General features: G+C 46.7%; 1 long non-coding RNA gene and 1 pseudogene across 2 annotated transcripts; one reads left to right on the top strand and one right to left on the bottom strand.

Moving 5' to 3' along the window:
* Positions 1-9,430: 9,430 nt before the first annotated feature.
* LOC147574626 (uncharacterized) lies at positions 9,431-21,644 on the bottom strand (annotated as a pseudogene). Its single transcript, XR_015244387.1, has 2 exons — positions 21,511-21,644; positions 9,431-11,196 (listed from the first exon to the last, which is right to left on the bottom strand). The product of XR_015244387.1 is annotated as an uncharacterized LOC147574626 (transcript).
* Positions 21,645-23,103: 1,459 nt separating this feature from the next.
* On the top strand, positions 23,104-25,447 carry LOC147574625 (uncharacterized). The gene is made up of 3 exons (XR_015243759.1): positions 23,104-23,442; positions 24,019-24,166; positions 24,896-25,447. It is a non-coding gene; the product is annotated as an uncharacterized LOC147574625 (long non-coding RNA).
* The last annotated feature ends 572 nt before the right edge of the window (positions 25,448-26,019 follow it).

The following is a 26,019-nucleotide window of genomic DNA, read 5'->3' as shown; positions in this document are numbered from 1 at the left end:
TAACCCTAACCCTAACCCTAACCCTAACCCTAACCCTAACCCTAACCCTAACCCTAACCCTAACCCTAACCCTAACCCTAACCCTAACCCTAACCCTAACCCTAACCCTAACCCTAACCCTAACCCTAACCCTAACCCTAACCCTAACCCTAACCCTAACCCTAACCCTAACCCTAACCCTAACCCTAACCCTAACCCTAACCCTAACCCTAACCCTAACCCTAACCCTAACCCTAACCCTAACCCTAACCCTAACCCTAACCCTAACCCTAACCCTAACCCTAACCCTAACCCTAACCCTAACCCTAACCCTAACCCTAACCCTAACCCTAACCCTAACCCTAACCCTAACCCTAACCCTAACCCTAACCCTAACCCTAACCCTAACCCTAACCCTAACCCTAACCCTAACCCTAACCCTAACCCTAACCCTAACCCTAACCCTAACCCTAACCCTAACCCTAACCCTAACCCTAACCCTAACCCTAACCCTAACCCTAACCCTAACCCTAACCCTAACCCTAACCCTAACCCTAACCCTAACCCTAACCCTAACCCTAACCCTAACCCTAACCCTAACCCTAACCCTAACCCTAACCCTAACCCTAACCCTAACCCTAACCCTAACCCTAACCCTAACCCTAACCCTAACCCTAACCCTAACCCTAACCCTAACCCTAACCCTAACCCTAACCCTAACCCTAACCCTAACCCTAACCCTAACCCTAACCCTAACCCTAACCCTAACCCTAACCCTAACCCTAACCCTAACCCTAACCCTAACCCTAACCCTAACCCTAACCCTAACCCTAACCCTAACCCTAACCCTAACCCTAACCCTAACCCTAACCCTAACCCTAACCCTAACCCTAACCCTAACCCTAACCCTAACCCTAACCCTAACCCTAACCCTAACCCTAACCCTAACCCTAACCCTAACCCTAACCCTAACCCTAACCCTAACCCTAACCCTAACCCTAACCCTAACCCTAACCCTAACCCTAACCCTAACCCTAACCCTAACCCTAACCCTAACCCTAACCCTAACCCTAACCCTAACCCTAACCCTAACCCTAACCCTAACCCTAACCCTAACCCTAACCCTAACCCTAACCCTAACCCTAACCCTAACCCTAACCCTAACCCTAACCCTAACCCTAACCCTAACCCTAACCCTAACCCTAACCCTAACCCTAACCCTAACCCTAACCCTAACCCTAACCCTAACCCTAACCCTAACCCTAACCCTAACCCTAACCCTAACCCTAACCCTAACCCTAACCCTAACCCTAACCCTAACCCTAACCCTAACCCTAACCCTAACCCTAACCCTAACCCTAACCCTAACCCTAACCCTAACCCTAACCCTAACCCTAACCCTAACCCTAACCCTAACCCTAACCCTAACCCTAACCCTAACCCTAACCCTAACCCTAACCCTAACCCTAACCCTAACCCTAACCCTAACCCTAACCCTAACCCTAACCCTAACCCTAACCCTAACCCTAACCCTAACCCTAACCCTAACCCTAACCCTAACCCTAACCCTAACCCTAACCCTAACCCTAACCCTAACCCTAACCCTAACCCTAACCCTAACCCTAACCCTAACCCTAACCCTAACCCTAACCCTAACCCTAACCCTAACCCTAACCCTAACCCTAACCCTAACCCTAACCCTAACCCTAACCCTAACCCTAACCCTAACCCTAACCCTAACCCTAACCCTAACCCTAACCCTAACCCTAACCCTAACCCTAACCCTAACCCTAACCCTAACCCTAACCCTAACCCTAACCCTAACCCTAACCCTAACCCTAACCCTAACCCTAACCCTAACCCTAACCCTAACCCTAACCCTAACCCTAACCCTAACCCTAACCCTAACCCTAACCCTAACCCTAACCCTAACCCTAACCCTAACCCTAACCCTAACCCTAACCCTAACCCTAACCCTAACCCTAACCCTAACCCTAACCCTAACCCTAACCCTAACCCTAACCCTAACCCTAACCCTAACCCTAACCCTAACCCTAACCCTAACCCTAACCCTAACCCTAACCCTAACCCTAACCCTAACCCTAACCCTAACCCTAACCCTAACCCTAACCCTAACCCTAACCCTAACCCTAACCCTAACCCTAACCCTAACCCTAACCCTAACCCTAACCCTAACCCTAACCCTAACCCTAACCCTAACCCTAACCCTAACCCTAACCCTAACCCTAACCCTAACCCTAACCCTAACCCTAACCCTAACCCTAACCCTAACCCTAACCCTAACCCTAACCCTAACCCTAACCCTAACCCTAACCCTAACCCTAACCCTAACCCTAACCCTAACCCTAACCCTAACCCTAACCCTAACCCTAACCCTAACCCTAACCCTAACCCTAACCCTAACCCTAACCCTAACCCTAACCCTAACCCTAACCCTAACCCTAACCCTAACCCTAACCCTAACCCTAACCCTAACCCTAACCCTAACCCTAACCCTAACCCTAACCCTAACCCTAACCCTAACCCTAACCCTAACCCTAACCCTAACCCTAACCCTAACCCTAACCCTAACCCTAACCCTAACCCTAACCCTAACCCTAACCCTAACCCTAACCCTAACCCTAACCCTAACCCTAACCCTAACCCTAACCCTAACCCTAACCCTAACCCTAACCCTAACCCTAACCCTAACCCTAACCCTAACCCTAACCCTAACCCTAACCCTAACCCTAACCCTAACCCTAACCCTAACCCTAACCCTAACCCTAACCCTAACCCTAACCCTAACCCTAACCCTAACCCTAACCCTAACCCTAACCCTAACCCTAACCCTAACCCTAACCCTAACCCTAACCCTAACCCTAACCCTAACCCTAACCCTAACCCTAACCCTAACCCTAACCCTAACCCTAACCCTAACCCTAACCCTAACCCTAACCCTAACCCTAACCCTAACCCTAACCCTAACCCTAACCCTAACCCTAACCCTAACCCTAACCCTAACCCTAACCCTAACCCTAACCCTAACCCTAACCCTAACCCTAACCCTAACCCTAACCCTAACCCTAACCCTAACCCTAACCCTAACCCTAACCCTAACCCTAACCCTAACCCTAACCCTAACCCTAACCCTAACCCTAACCCTAACCCTAACCCTAACCCTAACCCTAACCCTAACCCTAACCCTAACCCTAACCCTAACCCTAACCCTAACCCTAACCCTAACCCTAACCCTAACCCTAACCCTAACCCTAACCCTAACCCTAACCCTAACCCTAACCCTAACCCTAACCCTAACCCTAACCCTAACCCTAACCCTAACCCTAACCCTAACCCTAACCCTAACCCTAACCCTAACCCTAACCCTAACCCTAACCCTAACCCTAACCCTAACCCTAACCCTAACCCTAACCCTAACCCTAACCCTAACCCTAACCCTAACCCTAACCCTAACCCTAACCCTAACCCTAACCCTAACCCTAACCCTAACCCTAACCCTAACCCTAACCCTAACCCTAACCCTAACCCTAACCCTAACCCTAACCCTAACCCTAACCCTAACCCTAACCCTAACCCTAACCCTAACCCTAACCCTAACCCTAACCCTAACCCTAACCCTAACCCTAACCCTAACCCTAACCCTAACCCTAACCCTAACCCTAACCCTAACCCTAACCCTAACCCTAACCCTAACCCTAACCCTAACCCTAACCCTAACCCTAACCCTAACCCTAACCCTAACCCTAACCCTAACCCTAACCCTAACCCTAACCCTAACCCTAACCCTAACCCTAACCCTAACCCTAACCCTAACCCTAACCCTAACCCTAACCCTAACCCTAACCCTAACCCTAACCCTAACCCTAACCCTAACCCTAACCCTAACCCTAACCCTAACCCTAACCCTAACCCTAACCCTAACCCTAACCCTAACCCTAACCCTAACCCTAACCCTAACCCTAACCCTAACCCTAACCCTAACCCTAACCCTAACCCTAACCCTAACCCTAACCCTAACCCTAACCCTAACCCTAACCCTAACCCTAACCCTAACCCTAACCCTAACCCTAACCCTAACCCTAACCCTAACCCTAACCCTAACCCTAACCCTAACCCTAACCCTAACCCTAACCCTAACCCTAACCCTAACCCTAACCCTAACCCTAACCCTAACCCTAACCCTAACCCTAACCCTAACCCTAACCCTAACCCTAACCCTAACCCTAACCCTAACCCTAACCCTAACCCTAACCCTAACCCTAACCCTAACCCTAACCCTAACCCTAACCCTAACCCTAACCCTAACCCTAACCCTAACCCTAACCCTAACCCTAACCCTAACCCTAACCCTAACCCTAACCCTAACCCTAACCCTAACCCTAACCCTAACCCTAACCCTAACCCTAACCCTAACCCTAACCCTAACCCTAACCCTAACCCTAACCCTAACCCTAACCCTAACCCTAACCCTAACCCTAACCCTAACCCTAACCCTAACCCTAACCCTAACCCTAACCCTAACCCTAACCCTAACCCTAACCCTAACCCTAACCCTAACCCTAACCCTAACCCTAACCCTAACCCTAACCCTAACCCTAACCCTAACCCTAACCCTAACCCTAACCCTAACCCTAACCCTAACCCTAACCCTAACCCTAACCCTAACCCTAACCCTAACCCTAACCCTAACCCTAACCCTAACCCTAACCCCTAACCCCTAACCCTAACCCTAACCCTAACCCTAACCCTAACCCCTAACCCCTAACCCTAACCCCTAACCCTAACCCTAACCCTAACCCTAACCCTAACCCTAACCCTAACCCTAACCCTAACCCCTAACCCTAACCCTAACCCTAACCCTAACCCTAACCCCTAACCCTAAACCTAACCCTAACCCTAACCCCTAACCCTAACCCCTAACCCTAACCCCTAACCCCTAACCCTAACCCCTAACCCTAACCCCTAACCCCTAACCCTAACCCTAACCCTAACCCTAACCCTAACCCTGGTGATGTCCCTTGACAGAAAACTAACCCTAGCTAAGGCTCTCTCCCCATGGGGACCCAATACCAAACTCTGACAACACCACACACCTGGGGTTCAGACGCGGTGCAAAATCACTCGGCATTGAACCTGGAACATCACCATGTCCTTTCCAAGGCCCGGCTGCAGCTGCCCGAGAGGATTCCTGAGGCCTACCCGACGGGTGACCCATGCACTTGTCTGGCCTTGGAACCCAAATCTTAAACCTGACCGGCACCCTCCCTTGTCACTCACTCAACCCTTCGGAGAGGCCACTGCATTTCTGTGGGTTCAGCGCCTGGACCTCCTGGCACCTACCCCTAACCCTAACCTTAAACCTAACCAGAGCCTTCAACCGAAACCTAACTTTATCTCGAACCCTAACCCTACACTTGACCCACACTAGTGCATGGGCCCTCACTTCAGTCCTCGAGGGAGATAATGATACTGGAGTCCCTACGACCCTGGCGATGTCCCTAGACCGAACCCTAACCCTAGCTGAGGCTATCTCCCCATGGGGACCCAATAAAAAACATCTGACATCACCACGCACAAGGGATCCAGAAGCAGTGCAGGATCACTCGGCATAGAACATGGAACTAGACCATGTCCTTTCCAAGGCCCGGCTACAACTGCACAAGAGGATTCCTAGGTCCAACCATACGGGTGGTCCAAACAGTTGTTGGCCTTGGACCCAACGACTAATCCTTACCGGCAACCTCCCTTGTGTAACCCACTCAGCCCTTCAGGGAGACAACTGCTCTGCTGGGGGGTCAGTGCCTGATGCCTCCTGGGACCTAACCCTAACGCTAACCTTAACCCTATCCCTAACCCCTAACCCTAACCCTAAACCCTAACCCAGGCTCCCCTGAAGAACATTTATTTAGATCACAAACTTAAGTCTACATAAAAAATGTAGAAAATCAGTGCAGAAATTAAAGAAAAATAAAATGAAAATCTTTTTTTCTTACTGTTAATTAACTCAAGGAAAACTGCTTATTTACAACAATAGCAATAAATTTGGTGATTACAGCATCTGTAAAGTGAAATGCATAACAGCAATGCCAAAAAAGATGGAATACTCTGACATTAGGTACCTACAGTACATGTCAGGTAGTATTGTTTTATTTAAAGATAGATTTAGTTTAAAATGCTATTGCAAGTTCTAAGGAAACCACTAATATATGTCTTAAAAACATTTAAAGGTAGAGATAAAATGGACTCATAAAAAGCTCAGTTAAACCCAGAGAAGGCAGAAAGATGGAAAGAAGTAAAAAAAGAACTGCACAGAATAGACATATATGATACATAGTAATCTGACTAGATCACTAATACCTTTAAATATCAATGCTCTAAATATACCAATTAAAAAAGATAGTGAAAGTGGATAAAGGAACATGATCCAACCTTGTCATCTACAAGAAATCCACTTTAATTTTTTTTAACGTTTATTTATTTTTGAGACAGAGAGAGACAGAGCATGCACGGGAGAGAGGGAGAGAGAGGGTGAGACACAGAATCGGAAGCAGGCTCCAGGCTCTGAGCCATCAGCCCAGAGCCCGACGCGGGGCTCGAACTCACGGACCACGAGATCGTGACCTGAGCCGAAGTTGGACGCCCAACTGACTGAGCCACCCAGGCGCCCCAAGAAATCCACTTTAAACATAACAATTCATAGACTATAAGTACAGGGATGGAAATTTCTACCATGCCAACACTAATAAAAAAATAAGCTGACATAGATCTATTAATTTCAGACAAAGCAGATATTCAGAACAAGGAAGATATTAAGAGATAAGACAGGATACAAGTAATGATAAAAGGGTCAATTTTCCAAGAAGGCATAACAGTCTAAATGTGTTACAAGCAAACCAGTGTCAAAATGTATGAGACAAAAACTCATAGACCTGAGAGGAACAATATACAAATCAATGATTATGGCTGGAGATACCAACATTCCTTTCATTAACTGATAGATAATGCAGGCAGGCAGAGAAATGCAGTATCTTTTGATGATTAAAACTGGATGATACAAACCATAAGAACTGTTGGCAGCCAGACTTCCTGTTACATGTAACTTAAATACGCAGGAGAAAAAATCATTACACAGAGACAGCAGAGGTGAAAGAGGAAGAGAATATGTCTATGTGCTAGGGTTCTGTTTCCCCCTGCTCCAGGGACTCAGACACACTCTTGTCTTTAGATACCATAAGACATCCTACCAATCTTGTAACAAAGAGCTTTGTTAGACTAAACTGCCTCTAAAATACCAATAACTGCTATACATGGTCTCTTGTCAAGTGTGGAGTCTTATGCTCATCAAATGGCAACCAAGTATTCACTCGCAGCCTATTTGCATTAAGTACTATGCTGGACACTGTAGAAGATACAGAAAGAATATCATAGCCAATTTCCTCAAAACAATATACCTTTGAAGCTAAAGTTAACATCAAAAAAAAAAAAAAAAGATAAGCTACATCATGAGCTGCAGACCACTCATTTAAGAATTTAAGCAGAGGGGCGCCTGGGTGGCGCAGTCGGTTAAGCGTCCGGCTTCAGCCAGGTCACGATCTCGCGGTCCGTGAGTTCGAGCCCCGCGTCGGGCTCTGGGCTGATGGCTCAGAGCCTGGAGCCTGTTTCCGATTCTGTGTCTCCCTCTCTCTCTGCCCCTCGCCCGTTCATGCTCTGTCTCTCTCTGTCCCAAAAATAAATAAACGTTGAAAAAAAAATTAAAAAAAAATAAAAAAAAATAAAAAAAAGAATTTAAGCAGAAAACAGAAATGAAATTGGTGCCTAGAAGGGGCACAGAGTTCAAAGGAAATTTGTATGGATTTGTGCCACAGTTAGACAATTTGTAATGGCAATATACCATAGAGAGAAGGCCAAGTATCGAGAATGGGAAAGCAAGAGATTAGCTGATATTTTGGGTCTAGACTAGAAGACAGATCGGTCACCAAGAAGGTATGCAGGGTCCAAACACAACAAGCTAATAATTCGTATGGAACAGGCACTGTACTGAGTTATTTAAATGCATTACTTTATGTAATACTCAAACCCTCTGAGGTAGATCCTGTTATCCCCATTACATAAATCAGGCAAACAAAGTGTAGAGAAAATAAGTAACATGAGCCACCTGTAAATGCCTGAGATGAGCCTCAGACCTGGTCATTTTGTCTTCAAATCCCAAGCTCTTAACCACTGTATTATATTATATATTACTTCACACTGACATCTCATATACATACTACACCAAAGGACAGACACAAACAGCCAAGGTATGCACAGACATATCTAACCCAAGGAGTTTCTACATCAAAGACTTTCCGGTAAAAATGTGTTCAGTTGGGTTGTGGAAATAGTGACTGTGCATGTGTATCATATATTCAAAAAGGGTTTTGTTGGGCAGCAACTCTGGGTCAATCAGTCTGTTGGAGCAAAGATTAATTAAACAAGGTCCCTTCCCTGAAGGAGCTTACAGTCTAGTAAGAAATGTGTCTAACTCTATATAATGTACCAAGTACTATAACAGAGGTAGTGCTGGGGAATTGTAAGGGCAAACTAGGGCAATAATAAACACTAAGGAAGAATCATGTTGAAAGTGTTAATAAGCAGCTGGAGGCCAGCGAATAGCTAAAAATCTAATAGCAATATCTGGTGGGAACACACCTAACATCAAGACCAGGTACTAGTGAAATTTCCATTAACTAAGAATGGGAAATCCATAGGAGGAATCAGACACAAAAATGATCAGAAAGTAAGACTGAAGTAAAACTGCTAAATACCAAATGAGAATAGAAATTAAAAAGTCATGCAAAATAGGCTTCCAAAGTGCAAAACAGTTCAGCACAACTAGTTTAAGTAGCAACTGCCCTAACAGTGAGTCTAAAGACTTAACAGTGTTTTGAAATTAGCTAAGTTCCCAGTCCCACTTGGGCTTTCTCTGCCCATGCTGAGGAATAGTGGTTTTCAATGCAATTTCTACTTGAATTCTGTCCCAAGAATGGACGAGGGCAGAGGGTAGGTTGATTACCACTGATAAAAAGCCACTCTGAGCTAGAGTATAGAAGTGGGAAACTAGATTCCAGGTTTCATCTTTGGACACAGTCTAACAAGAACACAAGTCAGCTATGTTTATGGTGAGTTGAAAATCTGTATGCACACTAAACTTCTTCATCTCTTTGACTAACACATAATGGTGGTGGTGAACATGAGTGATTAAGGTCACCTGGAATGGAAAGAAACATATGAAAAATAAGGTGGATTCTGGAAGACTGGAAGATACAGGCAGTAACAAGACTTGCTTTGGAGTCTCAAAACACCAATGAACTTTTTCATTTCATTCAGTGGCCCAACCTTTTAGATGATCAGGTTGAAAGAACAGGTGGATACATAAACCAAATTGCCAATGTGGAATGATTCTCATGACATTGTATTATTTTATGTTATTCATATTTAATCTCAGACTGATGAACCAGTGGCATTTTGGGCAGGTATATCTGGGAAATATGGCTGAATATATTGATTCCTATAATTGTTTTTAATAATGAGGAATCCCTGAAATGAAAGATGAGAACATTTGAATCAGGAACCTTTGGTGGCAGAAAGCAGCCTTTTATCATGGATTAAGGTCTGGAGGAGATTCCCAGGGAGATGGAGTATCAACCACAAAAATCCAGGATAGATGTAGGAAGGTTGCTATAATCTATTGAAATTGCTGCTTACAACAGCTTTGGTTTGGGGAACTTATATTAGAAATATTATGTTCTACTTTATCCCAGGATAAAATAATATCTATTCCTAGATATTATGACTTTAGGCAGAGGAGTGGGTGACATGGGTGAGACCTGTGATCAAAAAGTCAGAGTAGGTCATGAAAGGATGAAGTGGTCCACAAAATTATAGAGTCATTAGGATGACTCTAAAGTATGAAGCTGCTGATGTCTGATCAGCACTGAACTATTACCAAATGCTTTTCCACATTTATCACATTTAAAGGGCTTTTCTCCAGTATGAATTCTCTGATGTTGAATAAGGTGAGTGCTCTGGCTAAAAGCTTTACCACATTCATTACATTCATAGGGCTTCTCTCCAGTATGAATTCGCTGTTTAGTAAGAGAGGAGTTTTCGGGGAAGCCTTTCCTTTCCCACATTCACAGCATGTATAGGGTTTTTCTTCAGTGTGAATCCTTTGATGTTGTGTAAAAGCTGACTGGGCAGTGTATGCTTTTCTACATTCATTACATTTATAAGGCTTTTCCCCAGTATGATTTCTCTGATGCTGGATAAGGTGTGTACTTCGTCTGAATTCCTTCTCACAATCGTTACATTTATAGGGTTTCACTCCAGTGTGAATTCTCTGATGTTGTGTAAGTGATGAGATATCAGTGAAGGACTTTCCGTAAATAATACATTCATAGGGTTTCTCTCCACTACGAATTATTTGATGTTGAATAAATGATGAGTAGTCACTGAAGACTTTCCCACATTCATCACATTTATAAGGTTTCTCCCAGTATGAATTCTCTGATGCTGAGTAAGATATGAATTTACAGTGAATGCTTTTCCACAGACTTTACATTTCTAGGATTTTTCTCCAGTATGAGTTCGCTGATGTTCAGTAAGAGATGAACTCTGGCTAAATGCTTTTCCACAGTCATCACATTTATAAGGTTTCTCACCAGTATGAATTCTCTGATCACGAAAAAAAGTTTGAATGGTCACTAAAATGTTTTCCACATTCACTACAAGTTTTCTTTTTAGAATTTCTTTGCCTTTTAATTGGAGATAAGTTCCATTTGACACTTTACCCAAATGGATCAAATATAAGTGGCTTTTTTTCTGAATGAGTAATATGCTGTGGAATAAGTTTATACCTTAGGTCAAAACTTCTCTCAAATTCACTGAAATTATGCCTATTTTCCTGAAAGGCTATTTCTTCATGGGCAACTACTACTTGCTGAAAACCAGTGGTTTGAGCAAGACATTTTTTTGAAATTTTGCCCATAGTGTCTTCCCTTTGCTTTTCTACTTTAGCCTCACATTCACAGCCTTCTTCAAATAAACATCATGGGGACACATCCCTTCTGAGCCTTTTCATGATGACAGTGATGGAGCTGCTCACTCAAAAGTATATTCTAATGGTCTTCTCTTTGGTATCTTCTCTGGTCTTCAAATCTGAAAAGAATAAAAATTATAAAAACACCTTATCTGTGTTGGGATAAGGGAAACTGCACTCTGGAGAAAGAAAACAACTTTGTTAAAGTTCATGCACATTAGAATACACAGTCTTATAATCTGGGAAAATAATAAGAGTCAGTGCAGTAGAAATAAATAGAGGTAGGAGTGGTAGGAAAGAGCCTGGCCCAATAGGAAATTTTACAAAGACTCTTGAAGCTGGGGTGAAAAGGCTTTAAAGACAGAATATGATTTTAAAGATGAACAAGTTTAGAACTAGAGAGATTATGTGATTACCCTAAAGATACAGAGGTTATTAATGGAATGGTGACAAACAGAACTTAGGCTTTGTCCACTATACACCATAGTAATCTAAGACTAGACAGAGTTTAAATGACAGAATGGACAAGGACCTAGTCAAAACACAAATAATGAATGTGATGTGTGGCAATATCAGAAAATGAGCGATCTAAGGGTGCCTGGGTGGCTCAGCTGGTTGAGCATCCGACTTCAGCTCAGGTCATGATCTCACAGCTCATGGGCTCGAGCCCCGGGTCAGGCTCTGTGCTGACAGCTTTGGATTCTGTGTCTCCTTCTCTCTCTGTCCTTCCCCATCTCTTTCTCTCCTTCAAAAATAAATAGACATTTAAAAAAATTTTTTTTAAAGAAAGAAAATGAACAAGAAGAAATGGCAGAGTGACAGACCATAGAGAGAAGCTACTGAGGACTGTAAAAACAGCATGTGGAAAAGCAACATAGAAAGGAGTAACCGATGATAGGTCAAAAATCTGAACAGTGGAACAGAGGAACATAAGGCATTAAGGAGAGCTCCTTGGACAACACTGTAGAGATTCCGCTCTTGTACCCAATCACTCCTGAACTGCACATACAGATTTATCCCTCATCGAATGAGTGCCTCTAGAGACCTCAGATCTCACAGGATCTCCAAAACTCTCTCTTGGGCAAAAATTGATTTTAGAAACTGAGAAATCTGCTCATGGTGGGGGGTGGGGCAAAATATATAACAAAGTCAGTACTGTGGTTACTTAAATGTAATATTTTGAAATTTCTAGAACACTAGTACTAGCAACTTTGAAAACATTTAAGCGGAGTCTCCCAACAGTCCTTATGTTGGAGGACAAAGACTTACTGAATCCTCCCGTCAACAGAAAAGACAAAATAAATACCAAAGAAGACACGGAGACTCGGAGGTGTTTTCAGCGTGGCTGGGAAAGGCAGGTCTGTATTATAAAGGTGACCTCAGATCAGGGTCAACGTTTGGGTAGAAATACTAACGACAGGGAGGCGTTCTGGTACAAGAGAAATGCTGAGGTAAGGCAATACAGAACTGTTCCTCTTTCCTTTTGAACAAATAGAAGGAATCTCTGGGAATCCCAAATGAATGCTCACTTAAATTGTGGAAGCCCATACTTTGCTTCCTTAATTAGACAACGATTTACCTACTCAAATAATTTTCAGCAAATGTTAAGAAAACCTCGTAAAGCTGTAAGGTTAAAGGTAGGTTGAGTGTAAGGATAAAGGTAAGTACTCCACAAGTCCTCCAAAGAAACAACTATTTCAGGTTAAATGTGGGGTCTCCAAGCAAACATCTTAGCGGACTCACAATCCGGGGTCCGGGGTGCAGGCCCAAGACTGAAGTTCGGCCCGTTGCACCAAAGCTGCTGTCACAAACAGTAAGAAACTCAGGCTCCATTCAGATTTCCCTTTAAGCAATTCTCTCCTGGAAATTCCTTTCCCCTTCCACCTCTCCTCTTCCTCTGCGCTGGGGGCGCTCTGGGCCTCTGGGCCTCCGGAATCCGGGGGTCCGGTTCCCCGTCAGGCCACAGCTCGGAGAGCCCGCGGCTCCTGGCCGGAGCGAAGATACGAGAGAAGGACCCGGCTCTCTGCGCCGCGTCCCCCATGCCGTACTGACCCCACAAGAAACCACGTTCCAGCCAGACCTCCCGGGACAGCGGCGATCAGCCCGCAACTCCCCGGCGGCTCGGCAGCTACATCCAAAACGGCACGACGGGGGCACTTGGGTGGCTCAGTCGGTTAAGCAGCCGACTTCGGCTCAGGTCATGATCTCACACTCCGTGAGTTCGAGCCCCGCGTCGGGCTCTGTGCTGACCGCTCAGAGCCCAGAGCCTGTTTCAGATTCCATGTCTCCCTCTCTCTGACCCTCCCCCATTCATGCTCTGTCTCTCTCTGTCTCAAAAATAAATAAACGTTAAAAAATTAAAAAAAAAAACAAAAAAACAAAAAAACAAAAAAAAAACAAAAAAAAAACGGCACGACGGCGAACTACCACTCCCAGAAGGCCTGGGACCGCGTCCGCGGGAAATCTCGGCCCCTCTGGAACCCGCCCACGGAGCTGAGCGGAGGAGGCGGGGCCCGAGGTGTCTCAGCCAATCAGAGACGCTCACGGGGAATCTCCATGGTAACCACCAACCGCCCAGAACTCCCTCCCAAGCGGTCTGGGGTCGCTGAGTAAGCGCGGGGCGTGAGTTCCGACTGCTGGTCTAACCACACTGTGCTCAGACAGCGGCCTCATGGTGGAAAGACAGTATAGGAAACTTACACACACTAGGGCACTCTGGTCCCTTGGTAAAAAGACAGTTTGAGACAATCAGGCACATTAGATAACATTAAGGAATTATTGTGAGTGAACATCACGTGCTATTTCTCAGCAGACCCTGCAAAAAACCACCTAGAGGTCGGCTGTGCATGTATCTTAAATGTACAGCTTGGTGAACTATGTCAAAATGAACACACCTATATTAACTACCACCTGGATCCAAAAAAAAAAAAAAACGAAGAATATTACCATCACTCCAAAAGACCCCTTCCTAATTACCACCTCAATCAAAAGTAAACACCATCTGCCTTCCAACTCTATGGATTCATTTTGTCTGCTTTTGAACTTTGTAGAGATGACATCACAATATGTCTTGGGTTTTTTGTTTTGTTTTGTTTTTTTGCATTTGACTTCTTTCATTCAACACAATTGTTAGGTCTCATCTGAGTTGTCGCATATATCAGTAATTGGGCGTTTGTGTGGTAAAGTCATGTTCTATTGTAAAAATATACCACAATATTTTTAAGCATTTTATGTTGGTGGACGTTTGGATGATAGATTTTTGACTATTCCAAGTGGTAATGCCTTGAACATTCTTGAACATACTTTTGGGCAAAAATATGCAAGCATTTTCACCGGGCATATATCTGGGAGTGGAATTGCTAGCTGATAGGATGTGCCTTCTCACTAACACTTGGGCATCTCACTCTTTCCAGTATTAGTCATTCTGAGAGGTGTGTAATGCTATCTCACTCGGGTCTTTATGTTCATTTCCCTGATAACAAATAAAGCTTTTTCATATATTTATTGACCATTAGGATTTCCTACTTGATTTACAGGAGTTCTTTATATGTTCTGGATATGAGTCCTTTGATTATCACTTGCCTTGCAAATATTTTTTCCCATGATATGACTTGACTTCTCACTGTCTTAATGGTGTGTTTTGGTGGGTTAGGGTTCTCAATTTTAATGGAATCTAACTGATTAGTATTTTACTTTAGGGGGGTGATTTCTGTGCCCTATATAAGAAATATTTTTCTGACCCAAGGTGATGAAGATTTTACTACATCACTTCTAAGGAAGATTTACTACAATCTTCCTTATTTTACCCTCTACATTTAGATTTTAAATCCCGCTAAAAAAAATTTTTTTTTGCATGTGTTGTGAGGCAAAAATAAGGTTTCTTTGCGGAAATACAATTTACCCAGGACCGTGTGTTAAAATATTAATCTTTCCACCGTGACTGTGCAATGCCATCTTTGTCATAAGCAGGTGATTTCCATCTGTTACATTGGTCTCTTTCAGGAGTCAGCAAACTTTTTTAAAGGGCCAGGTGTGAACTACTTCAGACTTTGCAGACCACACGATCTCTATCACAACTATTCCACTCTGCGGTCGTAGCATGAAAGCAGCCATAGAAAGTACATAAACAAATGGACATGGCTGTGTTACAACCAGTAAGACTTTACTTATGGCCACTGACATTTGAATGTCATATAATTTTCTTGTGTCATGAAATACTCTTCTTTTTATTATTTTCAACCATTTAAAAATGTAAAAACCTTTCTTAGTTTGTGGGCCACGCAAAAGCATAGAGTAGGCCAGACTCGGCCCATGGGCAGGCCAATGTTTACTGACCCCTGGTCTCTTTATTTCTCCATGAACCAATAACATACTATGCTAATCAGGCTTTACTGTAAGTCTTGATATCTGATGGGGTAATTTCTCCCATTTTTCTTTTAAAACATATCTTGGCCTTTCATAGCCCTTTGCCTTTCCATATTGCATGTTAGAATTAGTTTGCTGATTTCTACCTCCAAAAAAAATTACTATAGTTTTAATGAGGTAACTAGGGGTTGGAGGAGCAACTTGAGGAGAAACAAGTTGCTTCAAAGCTAGTTTTCAGAAGGGAATGCAATGCAATCTATCCCATTTTATCATCTCCTTACGAAACCTTATGTCAAATATAAAAACCACCTGGACCTTTGGAGATGAGCTCACTTTAAGGCTAAGAGGAGGACAAGGGGCCAAGGATGGGGGGAGCAGAGACACATTCTGGCTGTGTGCAGGGGCATGACACAGAGGTCACTGTCTGCTTTGCTACAGGGTTGGGGGAGACCCTGGATGGTGTCAGCTGCACTGTCAGTGGGAGTGTTCCTTTCTCGTGTACCACAAGCCATGCTCAGTGTGGCATATACCTCCCCTCTCTGATAGTGGAGAAGCAAAAACTGATGAAGAGAGGGGTTGGTTTAATTGGCCCTCCAAGCCCTCTTGGCCTCTGTGACCATTTTTTTCCTTCAACAGCCCCATAAAATCACATAATTTGAGTCCCCATAGCTCCAAAACAGGTAAGATTGCCAGCAGACATGGTCATCAGTTCTCACCCCTCCCTCCAAATAGCCACATAGATGTCATTGCCTTCACCCCACCTCTCCAGGGACAGCTCCTGTCAGGAGCTCCCTCAGCACAGCTCCCCAGGCAGGGGCACAAGGCTGAGGCTGATTGTGCACTCACAATGGGGCCCTTCCTCTGTAACCTCTGACCTATGGGTGGCCTCCAACCCAGGAGGCACAGCATGGGGAACCAACCCTCCACCCTCCCCATGGAAATATATTCTGTACTACCATTCACTGCCCCTGGTTCTGCCCAGCACAGGACAGATAGGGTTCAGAAAAGGCTTTAGATTTTGAAGTGAGACCAAATCCTATTTGAATGTTGGTTCTGCACTTCTCTCCTCAGAAATCTTCTCTGAACCTTGACCTTCTCATCTACAACAGACAGAACAACAATTACCTTGCAACCATGAGGGCACACAGTTGCCCTGCGGGCACTGTGGCAGTGACAGGTCAGCAGGTGCAAGGACCAGGAGCCTCCAGGTCCAGAAAGCAGTCCTAGGAACCTTGAATTGCATGGTGGGGACACACTTCTTGCCATTCTCCCAAATTTCAGTTAAAGTTTGGTGTATGCTGTAGCAGGGGCACAGATGCCCTGGGGAGGGAAGTGTAAGCATGCAGAGTCACAAACCCAGGAAAGAGGGCTCCCAGGGGAGACTGTCCCATACGCTACTTTCCTGGTGAATTGGTTCTAGACCCAATTACAGTGTGGGGGGGAGGGGGGCAGAGTTTCTCCCACACAATTTCCACCAAGCAATTCTCCGTAGTAACAGCTGCGTGTCCCACAACTTAATTCTGACACAATCTCCCTAGAAGTAGTGTCACTTCCTACAGGTTAAGGGCTCAGTCCTACAGGACTCCTCCCACCCTACTCCAGACACCAACCACAAGTACTCCAGTACTGCAGAGGCCTCACCACCCCATCTCCTCCGGCCTCCTCCTAACCTGCTTAGCTTCCCCTGGTGACCCCCTCAGGCTCTGGCTGTTCCCTCTGCCTGGGAGCCGCTCTCCACAGATAGCCACCTGGCTGGCTCCACTCTTTCAGGCCTTTGCACAAATGCCTTCTTTTCAGTGGGGGCTCCAGAGTCTAGGCTGTGTTTGGCACATAGTAGGTGCTCAACAAATATTAATTGAAGGAGTGAATGTGTGGGTTGGATTAAGGAGTCCTCTGTCCCCAGAGGAACCTGTTTTGGAGTCCCGACAATACTGGGCATCACCATTCACAAGTAGTAACAAGAGCAAAACTCTGCCAATTCAGTAAGTGAAAATGAAGTCTTTTTGTTATAATTTGTCTTCCTTTAATTATAAGTTTTTTGAAGATATTTTCATGTGTTGTTGCATGTTCATTCATTTAAGAAACATTTGGGGTGCCAGTGACTTGTTTTCTCGGTCCTTCATCAAGTTTGGACCATGTCGTCTGCCATCTCTTTGGGGCACAAACCCTCACAAAGGGTTTAGATGTGTAATTCTGGAACATACACTGCAAATAATTTTGTAATTTACATTTTATCTTTTTTGTTCGTGATTTTTAATGAATAATTTTAATTGTTACAAATGCATGTCAAAAATAACTTTTTCTTTATGGTTTCTGACTTTAAATTTGTGCCATAAGAGCCTTTTCTCCTCCAATGGCATAGAAGTATCCACCAATACAGCCACAGTTTTATTTTTTACATTTAAACTTTACTCCAATTGGAAGTACATTTTGGTGAATGCCCTAATTGAGGCAACTTTTAAGTTACTTCCTTTATCAAAGGCTAAATGTGGTAGGTTGTAAAAAAAACATGTGCCCACAAATTGCTCCCAAACCTCTCATGTACCTTTTGCCTCCTCTCTCTTGAAGAGATGGGGTTCATATTTCCACCCCTGAATCTAGGCTTGGCCATGTGACTTGCTTTGGCCAATGAGATATTACAAATGTGATGGACTGAGGCTACAGAGTGTTTGTGTATTAGAACTTGATCTCTCTGGCTGCCTTTGGAGACCAGCTGCCATTTGACGAAGCCAGAACCAAACTGCTGCATGCTTGCCAAACTTGGATAACCCTGCTGCATGCTGGGGGAAAGTGGTCATGCTGCCTCTATCATGCAGCCAACTACCAGATGCACAGGTGAAACCAGTAAAATCACTGTCCTATTGAGCAAGCCAAATTGTTCACCCACAGAATCATGAGCACATGAATGATTGTGCTAAACCGGTAAGCTTTGTGGTGGTTTGTTAAGGAGCAGAAGCTGAAGTAGCAAACATCTATCCCAGTGCTGTTTATCGAGACTTCTGCCCCTTCTCCTATGGATGCGAAATGCCCCCGCTACATCTAGTATGTTTTATAGAATGAGGAATTTGTGCTTGGAGTTCTGTTGTGGTCCCGCCCAGGCAGCTTTATAACCTTCTGGCCACATCCCAGTTGCAATTGGGAGGTGTTTGCACTCATCCCTGAGCCTCAGGAAATCAAGGCTTGGAGTGAAGACACCCTCCCAATCTAAAATTTAGATTCTTGGATCTTCTGAAAGGGGGGGAGGTTCTTTGCCTTGAAGTACCCATGGGTGTTTTCAAAAACTTGGGCCACATATAAGCAGATTCTCAAAGGGTTACTTGACCCCAAAAATGTTGAGCTGAGGCTGAAGGAAACTGATGCGGTTTCTGGTCAGACTCCCCATGGGGCACTGGGTGGCAGCAGATAAGCAAAGCTGTATATCTCCTCTGTGTTATAGCAAATTAATTCAGTTCCATTTGGCTGTTGCTGTGGTGTGTTTGGTTTGTGCTGTCCTGTTTCTCCTCCTAGAAGCTTTGTGTGGGAAGGCTTTGGACCCCCAACTCTTGGCTTCAGTGAGGTGCTCTGAGCCTGGAACAAGACACAGTTTTAGCAGAGGCTACATAATCCGAATCCTGGTGAAGTGGCTTCAACCAGCAGAGGACAGGTGGTGGTGCTCTGTGACTGAGTCATGGTGGATTTGGAATATGCTGTAAACATGGGGCCACCAGGAAGTCAAGGGTGGATGTGGGCTCATGAGAAAGAGATGATGCTGAAATTTTGCCCCACGCATCTGGAAACAGAGATTCCGGGTGGCTGGAGGGCTCTATTTTGAATGTCCTGGGAGAGGAGCTGGGAGTGGGGGAGACTACCCAAGGTGGTGAGCCCAGGGACACCCCAACATTGGAAGGTGGGGGAGTAGGTACCTCCAGCACAGGAGGCTGAGGAGGAGCCAGGAGAGGTGCTCCTGGCACCCTGTGAGGAAGCATTGGGAGCTCAGTGCTGGGCTGTCCTGCTCAGGACACAGAGCTGTGGGTGGCCCTCCCTCCTCTTGTCTGGTCCCCACTGCTGTGTATCTGCCCCCCTACCCTGCCCCACTCCCAGGGGGCCTCTGAGAATGGTACAGCCAAGCTGTGCTCTGGCATATTGAGTTTCTGGCTGCCTCCTGGGCCACCCAAACAGGACAAGCAGGAAAAACTGGCTTGGTCTTGGAGCCACAGCTCCAGCTTTGCCCCTGGGCCCTGACGAGGGGTTTCACAGGCCATCACTCTGGGGGGCCTTTCCTCTGAGGAGGGGGTAAGTTTCAGGCTTGGCATCCAGGAAACCATCCCTCACGTGATGTGATCCGAGAGCCTCTGTCAGCAGCAGAGATGGCCTGGCAGCCCTCAGCCTCCTCCAGGAACCCTTTCCTGTGGAAAGACTCCAGCAGGACACAATCCATGGAGGGCAAATTAATTTGTTATTTGGATTTTTCCACTAAGAAAGAAGAAGATATAAGGCATGGCACTCATGTCCCTTACAAACAGGCACATGGGGCGTGAGTGTGTTCTACAAGGCCAAATAGCCTAACCGATAGATCTGTTCTGGGCAGAAAGGGACACGGGCAGGAGCTCTGTGAAGCAGCAAGGGGGCAGATAAGAACACCACGGTGGGCAGGGGAGACAACAGTTCACACTGCCCCAAAGTAGCCTAGGCCAGAGAGGGGGAGACAGGGACTGGGGTGGAGGAGGTCAGAGAGACAGAGGCATCAAGCCACACACACTGGAGGTTTGGGGTCCATGGGCCACGGCATATCCTCTGTGGCAGGTTCCTTGATCTGTCTTAGTGAAACCTCTTAAAAGCATAAAGTTGAACAAAAACCAGAATGGCTGCACTAATGTTTCAGCGAACCTCAATTTTAAAGTAAGCTTCTTCCTCCCTGACGAGGGAATGTGTTGCAAGCTGTGGGCAAAATACAGGCTGGCACACCCCCTAACCCGAGTGGAGTATGTGCGATATTTCTTGGACACTCCTGGCTACCAAAGAACATAGGAAAGGAGTTTAAGTGCTTGCTATGGTTATGTGGGAAACTAAGGCAAATGAAAAATTAAATTCTCTTACTGCCTAAAGCCCATTGACAAGTCCTTGAAACCTCCTTCTAGGATGATGACACTTTGCTAGAGGCAAAAGAGAACCTTATCTTAACATAATCCCAACTTTGAGGACCCTGTAAGTCTACTTCCTTTATCTCAGCTGCTCCAAGTATCTGTTGGCAATCATACTCCAAGCTTATGGCCCCCGATACACATCTGAAGGGCCTCGTGACTGAGGTTTTATTAGACAGTAATAAGTGGCATCCCCCTAGCAACAGCTGGGTCCTCAAGGTCCCGAACATTGTTTCCAAAATACCTCCGAGACTTACTCTGTCCCTGACCCCCTCCCAACCTGAGAGTATATGAATTACCCATCACAACCCCAGTGCAGCTCCTCCTGCCTATGGGTCCTGTCCCCATGCTTTAATAAACCCACCTTTTTGCACCAAAGACATCTCAAGAATTCTTTCTTGGCCGTCGGCTCCGGACCACCCCACCATCACCCCAAACCTTCATCACTGCCTTCCTCATACCTCCCTCCTCCCTCCTTGGCCTTTTGTTTCAGGAACCCGGGGGCTTGAAGATCATAGCTGTAACCTCCTTCATCTGACAAAGCAATAAAGCTACTGTCCCTTTTTATCCCAAATTCTGTTTTCATGTTATATTTTGGCTCAAAAGCACAGAGGTCTGTTTTGGACAACATTACTTACCTATTTAATTCATTACCTTCACTTAACTAACTATAAAACAGGCCACTGTGAGGGTGACAAGGACACACTCCTGGACCAAACTCTGGTCAAGCCCCCTCACCCTCTCTCCTTGCCTAGGCCTCACCCGTGGTCTGCTGAGCCGTGTTGGCAAGGATTCCTCCACCCTGACCCTAACCCAGCCCCTCCCCCTATTTCTCCATTCACAGCCTCACCTAACAGCTTGAATTCAATCTCTCCCCACTCTTGCCATGATCTTAAGTGAAGTCACTCTTGCACTTTCCAGACAGTGTCTGCTGAGAAATTTCCTTACCAAGGGCTGTGAGGGAGAATGCCACGAGTGGCCGGCAGTGCCCGAGAGCACACAGGCCCCTGAGCACTCGCTGCTGTCTGCTAGCCGCTCTCAGTGACTTCCACTCCAGCTGCGCATCTGGCCTGGAGAGGGCCACAGACACATGCACGGACGTTGAAACAAACGGCAACGCCCACAGACAAGGGGGCACACCTAGGGACTTCCACAGCAGCAGGCAAAATCCTTAGATGCCAGGTGTGTTTTTTGAACTTTAGGCAAATATATAAATATCATCTCTCAGTACAAGTCCTGTGGTAAAGTCAGGAAAAAGTAAGTGGAGTGTCAGACCTCCCACCTCTGGTGCAGAAACATGGAACTCGCGGACACTGAGATGTGCTAAGGCTGCTCTCCTCTTGAGGCCTGTTAGCACAGGCAGTGTTCAGTCTTGGGAATTCCCCAAGCCTCCAACCTCAGCAGCTTATTGGGGAATTATCTGGGGGAACGCAAGGATATTCGAAACCCTGGCCCACCCAGCTAACCTGCTCTCACGAGAAGAGAACGCAAGCTAATCGTTAGGGATCACTGTGTAAGCAAACATGTGGTGGCTTGTATATGCATCTACTTTTAGAATAAGGGTCTGGGTACCTGTTGGACCTGTAACACACTCAAACTGAAAGTCTAGTTGTCAACAAACCCAGGCCTAATAGATGGTAGAAAGACATATTCTTCACATTGCAGGTTAGTAAGAAAACCCTGCAGTTGAGGATGATGAGGCCACACTGATTCTACTTACAAAGCAGGAATCGCGGTTGACAGCCCTGAGGTGAGGAAGCTCCTCCCTGAGACGGGAAAGTGTGCGGGTCCCAGCAAATGCCAGGCCAGGCACATGCCCCAGTTAGAAGCCCAGGAGGACGTCTAACAGGAGCCCACAGTAAGTGCCAGTAAAAGTGCTTTTTACAAACACAAGCTTCATAAGTAAGTTGCTGAGTGGTGCACAGCCCTGAGATACTTAGCGATGAAAAGACAGCAGAATAGTCTCTAAATGTCCTGAAGAAAGGATGGACTCACACTTTTGAGTCACCACTCTCCTAGGGTGCCCTATAGGAACATTTGCTCGATAAATAATGAACAGAATATCTGTGCCTCCCAGGGGCCCACAGGCTGCAGTTGGGTGGCACAGCCAGCGGCCGAACATCCCTCGCCCGCTCGCAAGCGGGGGGGGGGGGGGGTGACCTTCAAGAAGGTCTTTGTCAGACGCAGGTGCAAAGCAGCTTTCAAAACAGTTTTCTGTTCAGAGTGTGGTTTAACTGTTCAGGGGGAGGGTTCAAAGGAAAACCACCTGGAGGAAGGGGGTGGAAAAGATGCACGTGGGGGGCCAGGGGGCTTCCACACCAACCTCAGGTCTGGCACAGGTCAGGGCAGCAGGTCTCTCCTCCCACATTCCACAGCTCAGCGGGCCACAAACAGAAAAGGGTACCTGAGGCCACAGAGATGCTCCCGTGGATAATTTGCAGGCTCCCAGGTAAGTGGTGAGGTGGGCTAAAGGCAAAAGCCCTCCCAAGAACAGAAGCAAAACAGAATCCAGTTAACATTTGGGCAGGAAGACAGGGCCGCCCTCTCCTGCTCTCCCCATCTCTGTCGGAAGCTCTCCGATGGGCAGACACACCCACACAAGCCCATCAATCCACTCTGTGTGCGACTTAACCCAGAGATACAGAAACAGCAGCTTAAGGAGAGAAGACGAAAGGGAAAAAAAGATGCACACAGCCACCAACACACGCTCAACATGCTACTCCCCACAGGGCCCGGCAGGTAACAAGGCTGCGGCTCTGGTGAGTGAACGCCTGGCCGGCTGATCGCCCAACAGAAGAGAAGAGGGCCAGAGAGCAGCAGTGTCTGCCATACTCCACTGGAGCCAGAGACGCAGAGACACAGCTGGCGGCCGAGCAGAAGGTGCGTTTCGATCATCCCCTGACTCCTATGACTCGGGGCACAAATCCCAATGAAAGGTTGAGGTCGACAAAGTGGTAGTGAGTTGGCCTGTTAAGAAAATGGCACAACATCTGTTTTTCCATCAAGATAACAATTCCAAACAATTCTGCATTGGATTGTGCCATTACTACACTCAAAAGTAGGTCACGTGCAAAGCATTCAGTAATGTAGATTGTTTGAAAATAGGATAGTCAGTGTCTTTCCAGAATTTGGAAGGTTATTTGGGTGGCATGTGGTATAAGAGCCCATAGAAGAGGCCAAACACCAAGGAGCCCTCAAAAGGACCAGGGGACGAGACCTGTTGTCAACGGCACCCTGTGCTCACCTGGACCTCAGCCCCCCATGCCCTATAGATGACATGGTACAGTGACCCCCAGGAAGCAGTGGGGTGGTGCCCAGGAACAAGGTGGAGCCATGTGGAAGGACACTTCCCTCCAAACGCTTCCCACTGGCAGCTGTTGTTCTCTGATGTGGTGTCTTACCATGAAACTGTTTTAGAGGGAAAATCTAAAGATGTGGATATGTGTTTGTCCTTAGCCCCGTCTGAAGCAAGGCCAGGCTCAGCTGCTACAGGAACAGGGAGCTCCGGAGACCCTGGCTGGAGAAACTTCACTCGGCACGACTCCCTGCTGGTGTCAGCACTGCTCCTTGGGGTGGAATAAGAGCTGAGAAGAACCAGGAACTAGTAAGCCTGAGGGAGGCAGGGGGCACAGAGCCGTGGCTTCTAAACCTTGTGACCGTGACCCTGGTCAGAAAGACATTGTACACGAGGGAAGAAGGCCCATGCACACACAAGCACACGTACGCATGCATGCAACACTCTCACAGGTGCACACACACATCTGCACGTACAGTACTTGCAGGTGCACACCTGTGCTTGCTCAAGTGACAGAACTGCTCACCACTCGCTCCCGGAGGTGGCTGCTCTCTGTTTACTGAAGGGGGTGCCCCTCTGTATTGCTCTGTGCGTTTGGGGAAGAGCAGTGTCGTGTGCGTGTGTGTGCAGCCCTCCCACGAGCCTCCAGAGTGAGAGTCAATGATGCCAGCTCTCTCACTGGCACCCACCCTGTGCCCAGTGATGGTCTCTTCACTGAGGTCATCTCACCTGATCTGTTACAGAGCACAAAGCCCAGGTTCCGATGGACAGCTCTGGCTGCATCCACGTTCCTGAGTCTCTGTGTGGGGTGCTAGGTTGCCCTGGAGCAGGACACAGTGCTGGGACTGCCATGACTTATTTACTTCTTTCACTTTACATGAGCAAAAGCTATTGTGCCCAACTTTTCCTCTGTTGTAAATAACGCTAAAGGAAATACTTCCGCCCAAATCTTTCCATACACGTTGGAATATCCTTCAGATGAAGTCCCAGAAATGGGGAGGCTCCACTGAAGGGTGGGCATTTCCGACTCCCTTTCAGGGCATTGCCAACTTGCTCTCCAGAACAGCTGGCCGATTTACCTGCCGGTGGCAGGTGGGAGGGGCCATCCCATCCACCTTTGCAGCCCGGCGTCCTGGCATCCTCCGCATCTCTGACACTGCTCAACCCACACTCAAAGCATATTTCCTTGCCTGGGCCTTGGAGTCAGGCAAGTCTGGAACACACACCGGCTGACCTTCCCCTCAGTTTTCTTATATGGAAACAAGTGGAGGTTCGGAGCCCAACAGCACTGAACTCATGTCAGCCAGAGCTGTTCTGCAGATCCCCCTATGTCTCAGCTGGGCTTGTTGCTGCTGAGGCCCACCAGGTGAGAGCCCTGGGAGGGCAGACACCACCCAGACGCCTTGGTGCTCTCCAGAGTACCTCATGGAGGAGGCTTAGTTAAAACAAAACCAGTAAAAAAAAAAAAAAAAATCACCCTTCAACTCTCAGATGATGGGTTGCTATTGTCACGTGGGGGCTTGAGTGTCTCCACGTCACTGCTGGGTTGCTCCCTGCACCCTGGGGCAGGGGGCCCTATGTGGGAAGCTGTTCCCCTGTTGCCACCATCGGGTGCTGCCGGGCAGGGGTGGGTGGGGCAGGGGCATGACTAGTGCTGAGATGCAGGGCGGGGCGGGGGGGGGGGGCCATGCCAGCTGCACAGGTGCAGCCCTAATATCAGGCGTTTCTCTAAGGAACCTGGTTCCTTTCACTGAAGGTACTGTTTAGAAACTAAGATCTGGGCCTCTGCAGGGCCTCAGATGCACTCCGGAGAAGAGAGGGGTGCCTGTGGGGCCATGAGACATGGTTTTCAGAGTATGTGCTAAAGGAGGCCTGGGGTGTGTGGGGATAAAGAACTGACCCTCCAGTGTCCACACATTGGGAAGGACTCTGGGCCCCAAGAGCCAGCCTCTCCTCACTCCTCCAAACTCAAGAAACATCCTGAATCCCAAAATGCATCTCTTCCCAAGGGTGTGGCGGGAAGGGTTGTGGCCCTAAGTCACTTTGGGTAGTGAAGGGGTTATGGTTCTGAGGTGATGCTTAGCAGGAGAGAACAAGGGCAGCATCCTCAAGGCCCCTCAGGGTCTCCTCGCTGGCACAGAGGTGGCCCACATGTGCCCAGT

This window comes from Puma concolor, chromosome E1 (assembly GCF_028749965.1).
Source record: "Puma concolor isolate L17-30 chromosome E1, mPumCon1.1.hap2, whole genome shotgun sequence".
NCBI lineage: Eukaryota > Metazoa > Chordata > Mammalia > Carnivora > Felidae > Puma > Puma concolor.
Note: the sequence above shows the minus strand (reverse complement) of the source record. Positions and strands in the feature narration are given on the sequence as shown.